Source organism: Bos indicus x Bos taurus, chromosome 4 (assembly GCF_003369695.1).
Source record: "Bos indicus x Bos taurus breed Angus x Brahman F1 hybrid chromosome 4, Bos_hybrid_MaternalHap_v2.0, whole genome shotgun sequence".
NCBI lineage: Eukaryota > Metazoa > Chordata > Mammalia > Artiodactyla > Bovidae > Bos > Bos indicus x Bos taurus.
The window spans coordinates 72,402,748-72,415,913 of NC_040079.1; the positions used below are offsets into that span (position 1 = coordinate 72,402,748).

Here is a 13,166-nt window from a genome sequence, read left to right on the forward strand (position 1 = left end):
TTCACTTCTCCAAAAATGTCTTGTCCCCACAAATACTTAATCATGAGAAGAACCTCTGAGTTTAGTCTGTTTGCCCCAGACTATTTTATTGATTGATTACTTTGTTTTCTGTGCTGATTTCACATTAGTATTTGGGCTTCTGATATATACTTTATGCAACTTTGAAAGTCTAATGATTGGTACAGAGAGCTCCAAGCTCTTGCAACACGGGCTCTGGTCACCATGCGTACCTGGACTGGCTGCCTCGCTCTCTGTTCCCTCACCCCATGTAGGGTGCCTGTGAGAGTGCAGAGAGCGAGGGGCACAGGGCCAAGAGCTCTCATCTGCCCAGGGTGCCCTCCAGGACCTTGTGGGGGCGAACCGAGCCTGAGTGAGCCAGGCCAGAGAAACAGGAACAGGGCAGAGGCCAAGCCTGGTCCTTGAGAAACTAAAATCTTGTAGGTAGGTACATTCAATGTGAAAACTTCCTGCTATCAGTAAATAGGGGAGTTCCTTCAAAAAATGAGTTTATAAGTAGGAAAGCAATGAGTAGTGGAAAGTGGAGTGTCAAGAAAGAAACTATACACACACACACACATCATTCTAAACCCATAATCGAGAGATAACTGCTTTAAATTTTCTTTGATGTGGAATCATTTTGTTGTATACCTGAAACTAATGAAATGCTGTATGTCAATTATACTGCAATTAAAAAAACAAAATTTCTAAAAAATTATCTCATTTTACTTGGATTTAGCAGAAAAAAGGTGAAGTGAAACTAGAGGAGTGATTGACCTTTATATGCATCTATATATTTCCTCAAAACAAGACCTATTAGTTACTAAGGAACTCTTCAAAATGATTACAAAATTTGAGGCTTTCATTTTAAAGTTAATGGGTATTTTTTTCAAGCTTATGCTTCTTAATGGCCATAAGTTTAAGTTTCCAGATGCTGAGCTTAAATGACTGTCTAATCACAATTCAAAATCTTCAGGCTCCCTAACTTCAGACTATACTACAAGTCATCAAAAGTCAAGCTACAGTCATCAAAACAGTATGGCACTGGCACAAAAACAGAAATATAAATCAATGTAAGAGGACAGAACATCCAGAAATAAACCCACGTACCGATGGTCACCCAATACATAACAAAGGAGGCGTGAATATACAGTGAAGCCAGTTTCTTCAGTAAGTGGTGCTGGGAAAACTGGACAGCTACAAGGAATGAATGAAATCAGAACATTCTCTAACATTATACACAAAAATAAACTCAAAATGGATTAAAGGCCTAACTGTAAGACGAGATACTATAAAACTCTTAGAGGAAAACATAAGCAGAACACTCTCTGGCATAAATCACAGCAAGATCTTTGTTGATCCACCTCCTAGAGTAATGAAAATAAAAACAAAAATAAACATGTGGTTTAATTAAACTTAAAAGTTTTTGCACAACAAAGTAAACCATAAACAAAACAAAAAGACACCCCTCATAATGGGAGAAAATATTTGCAAACCAAACAACCGACAAGGTTATATTTTAGTCTCCAAAATACACAAACGGCTCATTCAGTTCAATATCAAAAAATAAACAACTCAATCAAAAAATGGGCACAAGATCTAAACAGAGAATGCAATTCAAAACTATAGTGAGGTATCACCTCACACCATACAGAATGGTTATCATAAAAAAATCTATAAACCAAAGATTCTAGAGAGGATATAGAGAAAAGGGAACCCCTCCTGTTGGGCCTCCTCGGTAGCACAGTGGTAAAGAATCCACCTGCCAATGCAGGAGACACAGGTTTGATCCCTGGGTCAGGAACTTCCCCTAGAGGAGGAAATGGCAACCTACTCCAGTGTCCTTGCCTGGAGAAATCCCATGGACAGAGGAGCTTGGCTGGCTACAGTCCACGGGGTTGCAAAGAGTCGGACACGACTGAGGGGGCACACCTACGCTGTTGGTGAAAATGTAAATTGGCAACAGCCACTATGGAGAAGAGGATGGAGATTCCTTTAAAAATTAATAAATAAATAAAAATAGAGTTACCATATGATCCAGCAGTCCCACTCCTGGGCATATATCCAGAGAAAACCATAATTCAAAAAGATGCATTTATCCCAATGTTCACTGCAGCACTCCTTACAACAGCCAGGACATGGAAGCAACCTAAAAGTCCACTGATGGAGGAATGGATAAAAAAGATGTGGGATACACACACCAAAAAAATGGAATATTATTCAGTCATAAAAAAGAATGTAACAATGCCATTTTCCATGCCATGGATGGACCTAGAGATTGCCATACTAAGTGAAGTAAGTCAGACAGAGAAAGACATATGTATCCTTTATATGTGGGAATCTAAAAAAATGGTACAAGTATACCTATTTACAAAAAAGAAATAGAGTCACAGATATAGAAAACAAAGTTATAGTTACCAATGGGGAATACGGGAAGAAGATAAACTGGGAGATTGGGACTGACATACACACACTGCTATATATAAAATAGATAATTAATAATTCCCTATTATATAGTGCAGGGAACTCTATTCAATACTATGAATGACCTATATGGGAATAGAATCTAAAAAAGAGTGTATATACATATATGTACACATATAACTGATTCACTTTGATGTACAGCAGAAACGCATTATAAATCAACCATACACCAATAAAAATTTATTTAAAATAAAAATTTAAAAGATAGATAATAAATATGTTTGACATGAGAATGGAAAAACATAAAATTCAAAGACACCATTACTGTGTTAAAAACTACAAAATCTATTTCTTTTTTTTTTTTTTTTTGTGACAGGGCAAGAGAGAAAGAATGAGAACAAAATTTATACCTAAGTTTATTGTCTAGGTGATTATTCTTCCAAAAAATATTAGGGAAAAGCTAATATACAAAGAAAATATGCTATAAAAATGACAAGCCACTTTCATGAATAAAGAAGTACACTCAACAGAGGCAAATACATATACCAAGTACCCATTACAAGTCCAAAAAGGTTGTATTTAGTTCAGAGGGCCTGTCACTAGTTCTCATATACCACTAACAGCTCAAAGCTGACTTGTTTCACATTCAGACCATGACTTCCCTGTAGAGGGTTTCCTTGTATTTTCCAGAATATCTAGGGGCCATTTTTTATCTTGTTGGGGGAGGAAAAAAAAGACTCATGCCACCATCTCACTGATAGCAGGCTGTGGTGACATGTCTAGATCCTAATCACAAGATCTTGCAAGATGTTACTCACTTTCTTCCTGAAAACATTTTCCATGGAGCCCTCTGACTTCCTGTCCTAATTTGAACTCACTACGCTAGGCTGCGGAGCAACTATCTTCATCCTAGGACATACTGTCACTGTCCTAGACTGGTTCCTTGGAGCCCATGTTTTTCTCTTTCCTGGGTTTGTTTTCTGCTTGGCTCTAGCACAGCTCTGAGTAACTCTTCTAGAAAAAGTACAGACAAGATGATCTTGCCGAGGCCTTATCTGTGTCTGCAGGTATTTTTAGGCTTAGCCTAGCTGGTGTATATTTATGTGTTCAAATCATTTCCCTCAGAACCTGGAACTTGGTGCTTCGTCCTTCAACATCCACTGTTGCTGTCCAGTGTGACTTTAGTCAGGCAATTTTATGTTTTCTTTCTGAAAACTTTAAGAATATTCCTTTTATTCTTACAGGGCAAAAATGTCACAATATGTACTGAGATGGGCCCTTTTCAATCTGAAGACCAGGTTATTTCTCTCTTTTGAGAAAAGTCACAGCCTCTCTCCATATTCTCTTTCCCTCAAAAGTGAACTGCTTAGATCTTTTCCCAACCACTTTTCCCCTCTCTTTTGACATCATGTCTCTAAGTTTCAAAAGATTTCTTTTTTTTAATTTATTTTCCAAATTTCTAATTCAGTCCTTGGCTGCATCTATTTTTTTCAGACTTCTGTGGAATTTTGAAATTAATTTTTTTTGCCCACACCATGAAACCCCGTGGGGTCTTAGATGGAACCCATACCCCCTGCAGTGGAAGCACACAATCTAAACCAGTGGACCTCCAGCGAAGTCCCTGAAATTAATTTTGATAATCATATTGTCAAGATTTCAATGGCAACAATTCTAGTTTTCTGATTATTCCTTTAAATGGCAACTTGTTTTCAATGTACGGATATCATGTCCTCTTGGATCTCTCCAATCTCTACTGAGACCGTCTCAAAAGTTCTCCCCAGTACTACCCCCTTTTCCCCTAGAGGGAAGTTGTTCTGTTTGTTCACAGTTCAACTCCTGCTTTGCACCAATAGTTCCTCTTTAGTTAACTGGTTATCTTCATGCCTATATGTTGACAGATGGAGAGCCAGTTTGCCCTGGGCTTCCCTTGAGCTGTGTTTTGAGTAGTGGTATTTTCTAAGAGTGAGGACTAGGGATTGGGAAAGTTTGGGTGAGGTTATCTCAGGTTGACTGTAGTGTTTTATGTTTATCCTCCTTCAACTGTGCATCCTGTTAATAACAGATACTATATGGGGCTCTGAGGGTCACTGGAATAGGACCTCTATTTTAATACTGTTCCTAATACTTGATTGCAGATTTGCAGAAGTAAGCAAATAGTCAAGACCAAGAAGTTACCATGACTAGGAAAAGAGTGTCATGCTGGGGATACAAAAGAGAGAGGTGAAACTGGAAGATTTAGAGTGAGTATAAGAGGACTGACCAAAGATTTTTAATGGAGGCGGGGAGAGAGAAGCCAGTCTGATGGGAAGGGACTTCCCTGGTGGCCCAGGGGTTAAGACTCTGCACTCCCAATGCAAGGGACCCAGGTTTAATCCCTGGTCAGATTTAATCCCTGGGAACTAGATTCCACATGCCTCAACTAAGACCCAGTGCAGCCAAATAAATAAATCTTTTTAAAAAATCTGATGGGAAATAGGAATACTTCTACTCCTGCCACTTACTGCTGTTTTCCCAGAGAGAGATTTAAAGACTGATTTCCATTTTTTACTTGCCTCCCCAACAGAAATATCTACTCCTGCCTCTTCACAGAGTCCTACAGAATTGAGGGCAAAGCCATGAAGCAACTGGGAAAAGGAGGCCATGCTGTTCAGGGTCCAAGGACCCAGCACAGCCCTGGCCGGCTGCTCAGGCTCTGGCTCAGCTACCCCGCGGGCGAATGCCCTATTGCACAACACCACCATGATGAGTCCACATTGCTTCCTAGCTGAACTTGCAAGTCAACTTACATCTCTGCTGCTCAGCCAACTGATGAGGACAGCAACCTTGATGAGCTTTGCATGCTATCAAAACTTTTAAGGCTACCACTTATATAAATTTTCAAACATATTCAAAGATAAGAACAGATAATGAATGTGCCTGTCACCTAATGTCTTAGTGTGCCTGTGCTCCTATAACAGAAAAGCATGGACTGGGTGGCTTACTAACAACAGAAATGTATTTCTCACAGCTACAGGTCAAGATCAAGGTGCAGGAATGGTTGAGTTCAGGTGAAAGTCCTCTTCCTGGTACACATTCTTCTCACTGTAACCACACACAGGGGAAGAGAAGGGACTGGGGAGCTCCGTGTGGTTTCTTTTAAGGGCACTAAGCCCATTCAGAAGGACTCCACCCTCATCACTTAATCACCTTCAAAGGCCCAATATCCTTCAGGGTGTTAAGATTTCAACACATGAATTTGGGGTAGACACAAACATTCCATCTGTAGTGTTAGGAGGAGGAAACTTACTCCCACCACTTGAGTTCCTGTGGCTGAATTAATAAAATTGGCACAAGACAGATTAAGGGAAAAGAAACTAATTTTAATTATGTGCACAGAGGTCTCATAGAAATGGGGCCTAAGGGGAAGGCAGGCAGCTTTTATACTTTTTAGACAAAGAAACAATAAATTCGTGAGGAAATGACACCGCAAAGCAACTCAGGTTTGGAGTGATCAATTAGTGAAGAATCTAAACAGTTTGAGCCAGGGTAGTAAATAAAAGAAGTTACAAGCTTTATTTACACAAGCTCTGGGCCCAAATTCCCCACCTCTGGCAATAAGGGTGTCTTTCTACTTCCAAGTGTGGAGAGTACACCTTTCACGTGAGAGATTGACTTTCTGCTTTGGAGGAGACAAAAGGTCAGACTGTCCCTTTCACATTGGCCATTTCTTACATAACTTTAATTCAAAATTATTACTATGCCACTGAGGCACATCCTGGGGGCCACCTACTGGATCCCAATTCAATTTCAATTTCAAAACTATATCAACATTTTGCCAATTTAAGAACCTACTTTTGGGATGGGGATGGGAGGAAAAAGAACCTACTTTTCAGCAGGATTCATTTTTCAAAATAAGACTCTCTTTTTCATAAACATGCATCTAAGTTCCACCTCTGGAAATCCTATCATCGCACCCAAAAAAACGTTTTATAGCACTTCATGAGTAATTCTGATGCCCACAGAAAATTGAAAGCCATTGCTGTAGTGAAATGAGAACAGGCGTATGATTCTACGATATACAGGACATTCAAAATCTTTGATAAATAAGAGAAGACCCAGAGACATAAAAGGAAAATAGTTACATCGCTCCCTATAAAATATGTAAATAGCAGGGTAGCAAAAGATCACAAAGACAAAAGGATGAGAGAAACGTTTTCAACATAGATAATATCCTTAATTCATGGAGGCTTCTTATAAATTAGTAATATTTGTTCAAAATAGCAAATATTTGTAAAATCTCATAGATAAAGGCTCTGAAGAGACAGACTGTTCCGACTGAGAATCTGAAAATGGCCAATAAATCTATGTATAGATTCACTGTCTCTTTACAGATCAGGAAAACGCAAATAATAAGAAATTGTTTCCAACCATCAAATTAGCCAAAATTGAGAGGATTCCTCATTTCCCCATGTTGGTAAGGTTTGGGGAAGAGAGCCATTTCTGTTCACTTAAAATAGGACTATAAATTGCTGCAGACTTTTGAGATAGTAATCAGGTACTGTGATTTTAAATGTATAATGCACATACTCTTGAGCCCAGAAATCTTACTTAGAGGCATCCAGCCAGGAGAAATAAAGTACAAGTCTATGAAGACCTGCGTTTCATGGACAGCCTCTGCAACTAGCATTTACTAAGGACCTACTATGTTCTGACAGCTGTGCAAAGTGAATTACAAAGGATGCTTTAATTAATCCACATGACAACTTTATGAGGCAGTTTCCATTATCTCAGGGAAAAAAGACTAATATTTAGAAATTTTAAATATTTCTCCAAATTTGTTTTTTCAATGTGCCAGTAAATGTTGGAGTTGGAACTTGGAACCGGTCAACACAACTACAGAGTTCGTGCTCTCGGTCACTGCAGTGTGTTGGCGAACTAGATACAAATAACCAGAAAAAAAGAAAACGAACACCAGTGCCCTGGGTGGAGGAACAGTCTTCACAATGAGTCCAAGCCCTAGAAACACAAAATGCCCCGCTCTGGTATCACAATTAAAATTCATTTTGGGGGTAGGAAAGTTGGAACAAATACAGTTTCCATAGAGACAGAAAGAAGTTGTGATGAGGAAGAAAGACAAGCATGCAAGTCTTCTTAGATGCAAAGAGTTTTCTCTTCCAGGCAACCTCAACTGTTCCTTGTAAACGCCTGGTTCAGGGACTTCCAACCCGGCCCCGCAAGGTGCAATTTCCCAGCTTTCCCTCTAGAAGCAGCTGTGTTGGCCTCACCCCAGCTGACCCTCCCAAGGCAAAGGGTTGAGGGTGTGAGCAACTTTTTTCATTGGCAGAGGAATGGTGAGTATGAGGATTCTCAGGGCACTGGAAACATGGCCTCAATTTTCCTGGAAAATGACCACTTGTTTGTTTTATCTCCTTGGAATTTGGAGAGAATGTCTTGAATACTCTTTCCTCATCAAGCCCCTGGCTGACCCTACCCTGAAACCTTAACCCCTGGTGGGAAGGAGAGAAGCGTCTTATCCATAGCAAGGTCATTGCCCCCAAGCTCTGGGTTTCAGAGCAGATTCTCCTAAGCCATTTCCTCCCAGGTTTTATGTCCAGATTGTGGGAAAAGATTCCACAGATAAACCACATGCCAGAGCTGTAGCTCTGGGTCCAGAGTACCCAGAAGCATATATTAGAATACGTTCTCACTTAACTATGCTTTTAAAATAGTGATCAGTATAAACAAGTTGCAAGGACCAATGTCATATGCTATAAAACAGGATTATGATTGATCCAATCCTGTACACTTGAAACCAGTAACAAACAATATAAAATAAGCAAGTAGTAAGTATTAGCCTGATGATCTAATTAAGAGACTGTGACAACCACAGTCCTGGAGTTGTCTTTTGCTTATCGTCAACTGTTATTAATAGCTACTTAACCTAACCTTGTTCTCTCTTCAGACTCAGTAAACACACTTCTAACTTGTCCAAAACCCTGCCTTACAGTAAAAAACTCGTAAGCATATTTACTGCTCAAGCCCCAATAATGCAGTATTTTCAGATAGACTCTCCCCACATCAAAGTCCTTGTAAAAACTCCTATTAAGTTCTTCCTCTTCTTGTAGGAAAAGGTGGCTCTTTACCAGCTTGTCCAAGAAGGTATGATGCTGCTCCCACGTGCTCAAGAGCCCTGAGCACCACAAATGATCACTTATCTTCCCGAGCTTTGACCAAAACCCAAGGAGAAAAGACTGGCCTGCAGCATCAGTTAGGTAGGAAGTGCCCAGACTCCAGACAGAGTACTACTTGGGTTCAGATCCCAGCTCTGCTTCTTAACAGCTATGTGAACCTGGACAAGATACGCCACTTCCCTGTGCCTCGGTCATGCCATCTGTGAAATGGGTTTCTCCTTCACAGGTTTAAGGAACAAATGAGAAGTTACATGTAAAACATATAGCACTATGACTACACAGAGGAAACACTCAATAAACATTCATTTTCGTTACTTTTCTCTCAACCCTTTCTTCACCTAGAAAATCAGAAGTGATTATATTTCTCCACTTCTTAGGATTGTCAGGAGAACTAAATGAGGTAACGCATGGGCTTTTCAATGCCTAGCACAGTAGTCAATAAATGTTAGTGGATTATTTTAAACTTTATACTTTTCACTTCAATTTCCACTTGAATCAAGAATTTAGAAATCAGAACACAACTGCTTTCCCTACTAAGATTCACAGGTAACAGTTTTCTAGTTAGTCCTTTTTGTCTTTACATTCCTTCTTCTTCTTTTTTTTTTTTGGAGCAAACCCTGACACAGGAGTCAGATTATAATGGTATTGGCATGACTCCATGAAGTGCTAGCCAAGTGATCTCAAGAAATATCAGAATCTTAGGTTTCTTAACTGTAAAACCAGATAAAAATGTCTCTCTTTTAAAGTAGAAAGGTCTCCAGAGGGTAATGAATGAAACATGCTTTGTAAACAATTAAACAATGCAGCAATGTAAGACCTCATCATTTTCCCAGGATGAATGAGGACTTACTAGAATAAATATAGAGCATAATATAGATCTATAAAGCAGTTTCTCCATTGACTAGAGCAGATTTAAGTTTTAATCTGCTCTAAATGGTTAAGAATCTGTCGGGAGAAGCTGAATAGAAGGACAGAATTCCACCGCAACCATCAGTTAATCAGTGTGTGTGCTATAGGAAATGAGGCCAAAAGAATAGGAAATAGATATACTTTTTTCACATGGATTAAGAAGCTAAACTTTACTTCCAAGTGCCAGGTCAAGTCTTTAGGCATTTTGTGGATATGTTTGCTTCAAGTTAATTTTTATTCTACGTCTCAACAGTCTCTAATGTGGACAATGAGCTAAATTTTGTCTGACGATCTCTCAGTCTCTCTTCCTCTCTTTCTCTCCCACTCTCTAAAAATAAATCCAAAAACATCAACAGAACGTGGTAGGTAAGCATTCACACTTCTATTAGAAAATGAATATTAATTAAGTCAAGAAAAAAATAGTTATTTCCAATCCTCAAAACAGTAGTGGTAGGTATCTTTCTTTTTTTCCTTCTATTTTTCTTTAAAGCAAATACATTTTTTCTATTTGAATTTATGAACTGATGTATGCCTAAGAAAATTAAAAGAAGATTTGAGATGAAAGGAAAGGAAGCTTTGTTACTTTTTCCCTTTAACCTCTACGCAGGCAGTAGCACTGGTAACCCAAATAGCTAGCCATTAAGATCTCCATGTTAATCCACCCCCAAATATCCTACTATTAGCTCCATACCAAATGCATTTTATTCTGATGAGGAAGATGCTCAGAGCAGTCAAAATGTTGATAAAACCCATGAAAAAGGAAGAAGAGGAAACGCTTTCATCTCACAATGAGCGTATCAATGTACAAAGAAACTGAAGCCTACAGCCCCGTCACGTGCCAACCTGCAGTTCAGCGTGAGATCAGAGAACTTCCTCCTGGTGTCTGCATCTATTCCTAACTGCCCTACTTAAAAGGGGGAAAAAAGTGAGAGAAATATAAATTGGGGTGTATGTGTGTGTGTAAACAGACCTTTTTTCACGGAGTATTTACTGATTGTCTACCCTGAGCAGAGCACTGCCAGGCACACAAGGCTAAGTGAGACATGGTCTGCTCTGTTGCAAAGGTTTCCTTCCAGAAAAGTGGATTAGACAGAACAATGGGGCCTTATACCCACCCCTCTCCCTACCCCCTCACTCCCACTTCCCCCCCACCCCTACCCCCTCCCACCCTGCCTACTGCCCTACATACACCCCAACCACCGCTTCAACCAGCAGACCATAATCTGAAGCAGGTCGTGAATCCCCTCCTTCACAATCTTCCATAGGGTTACAGAGTTCTCCCTCTTCATTCATCCTGGACTCGTCACAGCTGGAATCCAATCATTGCAGCATGCCCAGCCCACACAGAGTTCTCTAGCATCCCCAGATAAATCACGTGACTGCGCCCAGCCCTAGCTCCAGCTCTCTTTGCTGCCAGAACTGCTGCTGCTTTTCACTTCCCACCTGCACCCTGCACGTCATCCCCCACCCTACCCCACTCCCACCCAGGAAGTTGTCCCTACTCCCACCTGCCTCCCCCTGCAGCCCCTCGCATCTCCTGCCCACCAGCCCTGGAGATGCTGTCTCTATTGTCGTGTCATTTTCCATCATTCTCCCCAGCTCCACCATGAACCTGAGGAGGCAAGAACCATGTCTTTATCCTCTCTGCCCTCGGAGCCAAGGGCAGAAAAACTTAAGAAATCTGTGGTCTTGAATTAAATAGAATACTATAAAGCAGTCCGTGCTGACTGTCTTCAGAGGGACCCCTAGAGAGTCGTGAAAGTCCAATGGAAGAAGAGAGGAAGAGGAAGTTACAGGAAGGATTCTTTCCAGCAGCCTTAAATAAAACCTGCAGTGCCAAGGAATCAATAGAGTCTCAAATCTCAGAAATGCACAAGGATAAAGGGCACACACTCCTGCAAGTGCCAACAGAAACCTTGAGCTAAATAAACAGTGATGTAATATTAGTAGAAATCAAAATAAACCTTTCTAAAAACAAATAGTGCATGAGCCACAGCTGTAAGCTTGTAAACAGACTTTTAAAGGGGCATAGGACAGAGGTTAAGAACCGTCAGGAATATCTCCACTATGAAGCAACAGGCACTGGCGAAACACAAAACCTTTGAACTCACAGCTTTAGTTCAGATCTTGGTTCTGCCATTTGGTAGCTGTTTACAGTGGCTACCATCAAAAAGACATGAGATAAATGCTGGAAACTCTTGTGCACTGTTGGTGGGAATGTAAACTGCTGCAGCCATTATGGAAAACAAAGAAGAGGTTCCTCAAAAATAGTTAAACACAGAAGTGCCATACGATGCAGCAATTCCACCTCTGGGACTATTTCCAAAGGAAATGAAAACACTAACCCAAAAGATATCTGCATCACCATGTTCACAGCAGCAATATTTAAGAGTCAAGGCATGGAAACATCTACTGACATATGAATGGATCAAGAAAACATGATATATATACACACATAATGGAATATTATTCAGCCATTAAAAACGAGGGGCCCCTACCATCTGCTACAATATGGATGGACGTTGAGGGCATTATGCTAGATGAAATAAATCAGGCAGAGGAAGACAAATACCATATGATCTCATTTATATGTGGAATCTAAAAATGAAAAAACAAAAGCAAAAACTCAGACTCATAGAAAAAGACAGAGTCTGTCATCACCAGACTCTGGAGGCAGGGGAAGGGAGAATTGGAAAAGGTGGTCAAAGTACAAGTTTCCAGTTTACAAGATAGAGAAGTGCTGGGTGGGCAGGGGCAGGGATGTGCAGCATGATGGCTACAGTTAACACTGCCGTATGACATGACATACATACAGTAAAGGTGTTGAGAGGAAATCCTAGGGGCTCTCATCACAAGGAAAAAAATGTTTTTTCTTTTTCTGCTTTCTCTTTTTATATTTTCTCTTTTTGATATATCAGATGATGATGCCATCCAAACTTACTGAGTTAATCATTTCAGTATATACGTAAGTCAAACCATTATGCTGTATACCTTAAACTTCTACAGTGATATATGCCAATTATATCTCAACAAAACTGGGCAGGGGGTGAGGAGATGGGTAAAGAAGATCCAGAATGTAAAAGGTTGCCACTTTGAATAGAGTGGCCATGGTAGACCTGCCTGGGAAGGTAATGTTTAAGCAAAGAGGGTGAGGGAGGGAGCTCTTCAGATACCTGAGGGAACAGTGGTCCAGGCAGGAAAAAAAACCAGTGCAGAGGTCCTGGGGCAGAGTCAGCCTTAATGTGTTCCAGCTTCACAGGGGTGTCAAGAGTGGCTGGAGCAGAGGAAACAAGGAAAGCTGTAGAAGGTCAGGGGGAGTAGGCCACTATAAAGACTTTGGTTCTGACTTGAAAAACAGAGATCCATGGTGTGGTTTTGAATATGGAGTCACTCTGACTGCATCAGCCTAGAGGTGAAAAGGAGGGACCAACTGTAAAGACAGAAGCAGGAACAACCACTAGAGCCCTATTATATAAAGTCAAATGAGTGACTATGGCAACCAGAACAGGGCTGTAGCAGCAGTGAGAAGTGCAACAATCCTGGCTACACTGCTGACCTTTGAACAACGTGTGTTTGAACTGCTTGGGTCCGTTATATGCAATGGTAAACACTACAGAGCTACAGGATTCATGGTCGGTTGGATCCCAGGATATGGAACCACAGATA

General features: G+C 40.4%; 1 long non-coding RNA gene across 1 annotated transcript in view; it reads right to left on the reverse strand.

Moving 5' to 3' along the window:
- LOC113891540 overlaps positions 1-10,815 on the reverse strand; it is a 53,288-nt gene extending 42,473 nt beyond the window's left edge. Inside the window, exon 1 of the long non-coding RNA XR_003510791.1 lies at positions 10,718-10,815. This is a non-coding gene — a long non-coding RNA (uncharacterized LOC113891540). The remainder of the gene's footprint in view (positions 1-10,717) is intronic.
- Between the last annotated feature and the right edge of the window lie 2,351 nt (positions 10,816-13,166).